Source organism: Nilaparvata lugens, chromosome 8 (assembly GCF_014356525.2).
Source record: "Nilaparvata lugens isolate BPH chromosome 8, ASM1435652v1, whole genome shotgun sequence".
NCBI classification, from domain to species: domain Eukaryota; kingdom Metazoa; phylum Arthropoda; class Insecta; order Hemiptera; family Delphacidae; genus Nilaparvata; species Nilaparvata lugens.
In genome coordinates, this window is record NC_052511.1 from 51,556,395 (window position 1) to 51,563,914 (window position 7,520).

Here is a 7,520-nt window from a genome sequence, read left to right on the forward strand (position 1 = left end):
AACCTATAACTAATTAACTACACCTAAAATAATTCTAATTTTGAAAACTGACGATAAAAACTGATGCTACCCATGATAGAAACTATATACACCTCCCAAACTACATGAACCGCTCCACCGTTATCTCTCAATAATTCTAATCAGCCACCACACGTTCTTTTTTCTACCACGATGCTGGTCCAATTTTTCTCTCAACTGGTCATTCAACTCGGAGAGAAAGAGAAAAAGAATGAGGGGGTGTTAGAGAGTGATTGAGATCGAGAGAGAGAAAGAGAATGAGTGAGAGTAAATGATAGAGAGAGGTCAGGGCGTATCAATCAGGCTCAAGTTGTTTTCGAGTGACGTCACAATATGGCCGACAACTGATGTCTGGTTGATGATGAAGATGATGATGGTTGTGTTCACCGCGGCTTATTATGATGTCATAAAAGATCGCTCCTCCCGCAAATTTCTGAGTTTGATTATTTGTCTCTTTTCATTTTCATTCTATCACTTTCATTCGACATCCATTATAATTCATAGTCTGGATCTGCTTATTTTGAAAGCAGTTCCATTCTTATCGTGACTTCTGTTTGTAACAGTTTTTATGTTACAAAGATTTGTCATGTCACATTATTACAAATATCGGGGCACCGAGCTTCACTCGTTATTTATTTATTATTGATAAACAGAACTCAATTCTTTAAAATGATTGGGGAAGGACTAACAGGCACAACCCAAAACTGTTTCTTCCCCGAATTTTTATTTATACACTATAAGGGCCGTTTGCACAGTGACCGTTTAAACCAAATTTCATTTTAAACTGGATTAAATCCGTATAAAGTCCAGTTTGTTATAATGTGTTTCATTTTGAGTTTAAGCAACCAGCTTATCAAATTCCGTTTAAGCTTTGACTGTGCAAACGGCCCTAAATATTCCAAAAAGTAGGTTATGTTCCATACACTTGAATTCAGGTCAAATTTTCAGTCCAAATATTTGAAAACATAAAAGTTCCAATTTAGATTGTTTACATACCGAATTGGATCACAAAATAACACTCACTAATCACTTAGAACTATTGTAAAATAACGATTAACTTTGAATATTATGATATATACCATCTCATGTCCACAAATCAGATTATTTTGATCGAGTGAATTAAAATTTCTAGATTTTTCGCGAGATACGGTAAGCTAATTGATTACACAGCTGATCTCCCACACAGGCACTCGCATCTTCTGTTATCGACAGACGACGAAATTATCATCTGTTTTTCTAAGGATGAATTATCCTTTTCTTGTACTTCAGCGAGTTTTCCCAGGGATGAGACCTAGTGCAATCGAATTTTTATATCATAAACCTACTACTATATTCCAAATTTCGTGAAAATCGTTAGAGCCCTTTTCGAGATCCGTTTAACATAAATAACCAGATATAAATATAAATAACCAGATATAAAAATACAGAAATTGCTCGTTTAATATATAATAGGATTCACAGTATTGAACCAGAGAGAACTACTATAATAGTATAAAAACTACTATAAACTGCAATAGTATAAACTATAATATAAAAACTACTATAAACAACTTCTGTATTCTGTGATAGAACCTTGCATGGTTTTTCTCCTATAAATGATTAGGTCCTATCATAATCTAATGGTTTTCTCCTATCATAGGCCACAGACATAGGCCTGTGATATAAGCCTGTATATTTAGACAATGCATAGGCGTACACTACTCATCATGAAGAGAAGTGATAAGAATTAGAATTATGAAGAGAAAAGGACTTATCAAATCATTTGTGATTATACTCACAGTCTGGTTGCAGGGTATCATAGGAGAGATGTGAATCAAAGTCAACTCACCTGTAACATAAAAAATACATTTATTAGTAAATATGTTCACTGGAAAATACAATCATAGAATAGAATGACTTAATTGAATAGACTTAAAATGTTGTCAAAAATCCAATTAATCATTAAAAAATAATAATTAAAATTAATTAGACAAAAATAGAATGACTTGTTTATTTTTGTTGACGTGGCGAAGTTCGGACAATAATGTCCACTCTACCACTTAACCACGTCGTTAGCAAACAATACAATACAAAACTCATCAGAGAATACAGTTAGAAAACTTGAATCGTATTAATTCAAATAGTTGATGAACAGTTGAACACCAAGGTTATGAATGAATCAGACTGGACATAGTTTATAACTCCATGATTGATGTGTCCTTGAAAATGCAGATGCATGCAGCACAAATTCTTGTTTAAGACAGAAGAAAGCCATCTTCAACGTTTTCAATTTGATAGGAAGGAAGCCATATTCACATTTATTGATATAGGCAGATGTGAGAGAGGCTCGGAAACCTGTAATATTTTATCACAGCTACTCAATTTTGCAGTAATAAATCATTTTACAGTAACTCATTTTCACAGTAGCACAATTTTGCACAATTTGTTCATTTAGTCTATGACTTTATCTATTACAATATTACATACACAAGTCATATCAAGGCAACGAGGCATTTCAACTATGTCAAATAGAATTACAAGAGAACATTATACTTTTAATAACCTCACGCTTGAGCTTTAAGCTCTATAAAATCCTATTATATTAAGCGAGCAATTTCTGTATATCTGTTTATAATTTTCTATTGTTCTATTTTTACTTTCCTTGCCCTATTACCATAGATAAGAAAAGTATTGCTTTCCGAAAAAAATTAAGGTACCCCAATTTCTAAATTTCTATACGAGTCAAGGTCCCCTGAGTCAAAAAAGTGGTTTTTGGGTATTGGTCTGTATGTGTGTGTATGAGTGTATGTGTGTCTGTGTACACGATATCTCATCTCCCAATTAATGGAATGACTCGAAAATTGGAACTTATGGTCCTTACACTATAGGGATCCGACACGAACATTCTCGATCAAATACAATTCAAGATGGCGGCTGAAATGGCGAAAATGTTGTCAAAAACTGGGGTTTTCGCGATTTTCTTGAAAACGGCTCCAACGATTTTGATCAAATTCATACCTAGAAAAGTCATTGATAAGCTTTATCAACTGCCATACGTCCCATATCTGAAAAAATTTCAGGAGCACTGCACCATCTATGCAAAGTTTGATTTTAGAATCAGAATTATCAGGCTTCAGATACAAATTAAACAAAAAATTACAAGTCGAAGAGATTGAGTTTGAAAACTCTACAATTAATGTTCAGTAACATTTTCATCTAAAATTTAAAATAAGCTCGAAATTCGAGAAAATTCGAGACTGTGTGTGTCTGCAGCGTTATTGTCATGTCACCAGCTGGCTATCGTCATAACACTATCGTCAGTTGATCAATTTTCATAACGGCAAGGAAAGTTGTGTGAGTGCAACACACCAGATTTTTATATCTGGTTATATATGTTCAACGGATCTCGAAAACGGCTCCAACGATTTTCACGAAATTTGGAATATAGTAGGTTTATGATATCTAAATTCGATCGCACTAGGTCTCATCCCTGGTAAAACTCGCTGAAAGACATAAAAAGTTTAATTCATCCTTGGAAAAACAGATGATAATTTCGTCGTCTGTCGATAACAGAACATGCGTGTGCCTGTGTGGGAGATCAGCTGTGTAATCACTTAGCTTAACGTATCTCGCGAGAAATCTAGATATTTTAATTGTCTCGATCAAAATACAGTAATCTGATTTGTTGACATGAGATGGTATACACCATAATATTCAAAGTTAATCATTATTTTTCAGTTCTAAGTGATTAGTGAGTGTTATTTTGTTATTCAATTTGATATGTAAACAATCTAAATTAGAACTTTTATGCTTTCAAATATTTGGACTGAAAATTTCACCTGAATTCAAGTGTATGGAACATAACCTACTTTTTGGAATATTTATAGTGTATAAATCAAAATAAAAACAGTCCTTCCCCAATCATTTTAAAGAATTGAGTTCTGTCTATCAATAAATAAATAACGAGCAAAGCTCAGTGCCCCGATATTAATAGAAATAAATATATGATTCTATAATCTATGTAATTTATTCAAATTCAAATTCAACTTTATCAAGCCAAAACACTTTACAACTGGCCATGTCAACAGGTATTGAAAAATACATGAAATAAATAAATAAATAGAATAAAAGAAGCTTACAAAAATATTGCACGTCACATAAATTATAACATTCTTCTACACTTTACATACAAAAAATAACTGTAATTTTACAGTTGAACAAATTATAACACCCTATCATTTGAAATCTCTTCAACACTATAATATGCCTTGTCAACCAGAAATGCATACAAATCTCTCTTAAAATTAGGCCTACTTGACTTTGACAAATTTTTAGGCAGCTTGCTGAAAAGTTGCAAGCCATAAACAATCGGAAACAATTATGTCCTACAACAGTGAAGAAGTGATACATACAATGTACTTTCCACTTTGACCATCGTGTACTTTTGACTACACTACAATGGTTATTTCAAAAGTCGATATTATACCCAATGGTACTTTATACTTTGTACATTAATGTATTTCATACAGTTTACTTGAAACTGGTCCATTCCAATTTTATGTTTTATTTTCAATTTGTCACAAATGTTACTTTGTGCTGTATTGTAAGTAACGACTCTTTGTACTCAATTATTGTTAAAACAAGGAAATAGCTGTAACAACGTCCTTTCCTATGTAAGACACCTGTACCCTAGCAATAACACTGATTGGGGCAAACAGGTGCAAACGTTTGCGTTAATAGTTTCTGGAAAAATCAGTGAAAAAGAAACAGTTATACTAAAATCAAGATTTCAAACCTGCAGGAACATGAATTTACTCATCCGTTATTAGAAGTGTGAGTCATCTAGTTTCCATGATCTTATCATACTTTCTTTCTATCTCTATATATAAAAATGAATGTCTGTTTGTGTGCTAGTTTGTTTGTTAGTTTGTTCCCTATAAACTCGAAAACTACGCTTGAAACTTTGGGAATATGTTGTGTGAATATTGGGGATGGTTTCTGACCAGAAATTAAAGGGGGATAATAATAATATTATATATTAATCCATTTTACAAACCTATGTTTTCGAAATTGTCGGCCGAGCGGCTAACGTAGAACGGGAAGATAATCATGATTCAAGATCATGTTGTGACAACTATGATTTATCATAAATGAACTTACCAGCTGTAATAAACACGTCACTATGTGATTAAATTGTTCACTGGTATTAAAACGGTAGTTTTAAGCACATAGGAAGTCCGTATTGAGATGTATATAGAAATATTGATTGTCAGATAAATTTCATGATTCACCAAATAAAGTCAAGTGTGACATGAGATACATTGACTTTTTGGCGGTACGAAGTTCGCCGGGTAAGCTACTTACATATATTTATATCTTATTTTCATCACACTTTATTATGTTTGAACTTTTTTTAGTATTTGTTACTCACAAAATTATTGAGTACTTGATGAGGTCTGAGAAACCTGATTAGATAGTATTCGAGGACTTGACACTCCAATAAATTGAGGATTATTCAAATTTGATGATCCAGCATTCTTAATTCAACTTGGATGATACATAATACTATCATCTAATTCTGCACCCTTTATTTCTAAACTTGTTATTTCAACAGCATTGAGCTCTATAGTGGGATGCTATACGATAGTTTAAGGAAATTAATGCAAGTATATAAAGAACTTTTTCCATATTGTAAATGTTTTTCTCATGTTTAATAAATTACCTCTGACATGGGTTACATGACAGAGAAAAAATAAAATAAATATTACTGTTGTGTTCAGCCTGATTTTTCTATATAATCAATTTCCGTGATTGTACAAATGAAATGAAGGGAACTATTCAAAGGTCAACATACAATCAGCCTAAAATGTGCAAAATACAGAATATGTTCATTACGAACATACAAACAACCTTCAAGAACCCGGTTGTTTGGCGAAGAAGCACAGCAAAGAAAGTGGTCCACTGAGGTAATGTGGAAGAGATGTTAAGATGGAAGAAAAATGAATTGAGATTATAACATACTAACAATTGCATCTGATGCTTTCAAGCACAAGGAGCGGTCAGGAGTTCCGAGTTCCGAGTTCCAGAGTTCCGAGTTCTTGAAAGGATCCATATCATCCTAATCTATATGCATATCTACAGAGTGATTCACATGAGATGTAACAATAGGTAACTTGTTAACCGTTCATTTTACAGAGAACTTTAAATGTGCAACTTCCCTTCTTTTCTTGTGACATTTTACGACATGCCATTTTAAATTGAAAATTTGGCCACCGTCTTCCAAAATGAAGGACAACTTTTTTTTGGAATAACAACCCCCATTTTTTATGATATTTTTGGATTCTACATAGAATTCTGAGACATTTTTACTATTGTCTTTTTTTATAAACTCAACGGTTTACGAGCTGGACGGCATTTTTGTATTATTATCATGAAGCCAATAAAATAGTGTTTTTCAATGATTAACCACCGGTATTTCAAAAACCATTAATCCGACAGCCAACTTCGAATAGGGAACTTGCCTTCTTTTTTTGTGAAAATTTACGACATGCCATTTAAAATTGAAAATTTGGCCGCCATCTTCTAAAATGGAGAAAAATTTTATTTATTTAAATGGCAACCCCCATTTTTCATGAAATGTTTCCATTTTTTTCGATTTATTTTTTCACATATCTGCATCATCTTTTTATCTTCTACTTATACATATTTCAACGGAATCATTTAAAGGAAGGGCGGTCAGCGATCAAAGTGCATTTGGGGTGATTTACATTAGATGTTACAATAGGTAACTTGTTAACCGTTCATTTACACAGAAATTAAATGTGCAACTTCCCTTTTTTGTGACATTTTACGACATGACATTTCAAATTGAAAATTTGGCCGCCATCTTCCAAAATGAAGGACAACTTTTTTTAAAATAGCAACCCCCATCTTCATGATATTTTTGGATTCTACATAGAATTCTAAGACATTTTTACTATTTTCTTCCTTCCCCCCATTTCACCCTTCCCTTTTTCCTCATTACTTCTCTTCTCTTCTTTGCCTGCCTATTACATGGGAAACCATAGTTGGCAAGGTATATTCCTCTCTTTTTTCTCTTCTCCAACACACCCAACCACAAATCCCATGTTTTTTTTTATATTTGTAACATTTCATTGTGTTTTATTTGTTTCGTAATTCTTTGTAATTTTGTTTTGTCTTGTTTTGTGTGTTTTTAATAAATTGAATTGAAATTGAATTATTGTCTTTTTTATAAACCCAACGGTTTACGAGCTGGAAGGCATTTTTGTATTATTATCATGGAGCCAATAAAATAGTGTTTTTCAATGACTAACCACGGTATATCAAAAACCATTAATCTGACAGTCAACTTTAAATGGAGAACTTATTTTTTTGTGAATTTTACGACATGCTATTTTATATTGAAAATTTATTTTTTTGTGAAATTTTACGACATGCTATTTTATATTGAAAATTTATTTTTTTGTGAAATTTTACGACATGCTATTTTATATTGAAAATTT